This window comes from Octopus bimaculoides, chromosome 15 (assembly GCF_001194135.2).
Source record: "Octopus bimaculoides isolate UCB-OBI-ISO-001 chromosome 15, ASM119413v2, whole genome shotgun sequence".
Classification (NCBI taxonomy): domain Eukaryota; kingdom Metazoa; phylum Mollusca; class Cephalopoda; order Octopoda; family Octopodidae; genus Octopus; species Octopus bimaculoides.
The window spans coordinates 36,511,496-36,512,541 of NC_068995.1; positions in this window are offsets into that span (position 1 = coordinate 36,511,496).

The window sequence follows — 1,046 nt, forward strand, 5'->3', positions numbered from 1 at the left end:
TTCATCCGTCTAATTGGCTATAGAAATGCTTGTGCAAAACAACTTTTTGCGCTGCCCTGATTATACATAGCAGGGTAATCCCTTTTCGCAGGAGCTAGGACGGCAATTTGTGATGAAGCAATTGCTGGCGATCTGTTGCTACACAATTTTGCCAGAATTCTATCAGATTGGGCAGAAGATGTTGATGCACCATTTTGCATTATGTTCAAAGTAGCTTCTGGAATGTGGTGAATTGCTGCAGTCTGCTGCTGTCATTTTAAACCGGTTGCTTTCTTTCCCCAGCAAACTCTCTTCTTTGGAGGCATAATCTATGTATATATTTTAATTTAGATTCCAAAGGAAGAAGAGGCATGCCTATTACTTCAGGAAGTGCTTATTTGACATTATGCTCCGTTGTAGAAATATATTCAATTTTGTTACCCTTTCACGAAATAATTGATATCCTTTCAAAATTTTTCAACCCAATCTTTTTACATGAGTGCCATAGAACAAATTACAAACTAGTTGCAAACTGAAATTACAAATTGTTTTTATTTCTCAGTTGTAGCAACTTTGCACTTTTTACGTCATTAATGCTCTGGGGATGCAAGACCAACAAAATATTCCATTTTATTCTTGCTCTAAAAATAGTTATCTTCATAATAAGCTAAAAAAAGAAACAAAGTTCGTATTTTACTGAGAAAGAGGGAGAGGGAGAGAGAGGGTGTGTGTGTGTGTGCATATATGGGTACAGGACATCACCAACTGTGTAAACGACATGAAGTACGAAAACGAGTTAAATATATATACAGGGTAGGTGAATAGTAAGTAGGCATTAAAATTGGTAATAAAATACATATTCCTTTTACAAATTTATTGAAACAAATTATACATCTACTTAATTACATGGGAAAATGAAAGTAAATCTTCATATTTCAGCGTAAGCACTGGTGGCGTCAACCAGTTCCTTCAAACGGTCGGAGATGGAATAAACAACCTTCTGAAGGACGTCGTCTGGGATATCATTGAGAACCTCCTCAATTAATATCTCCAAGTCCTCCAGTGTG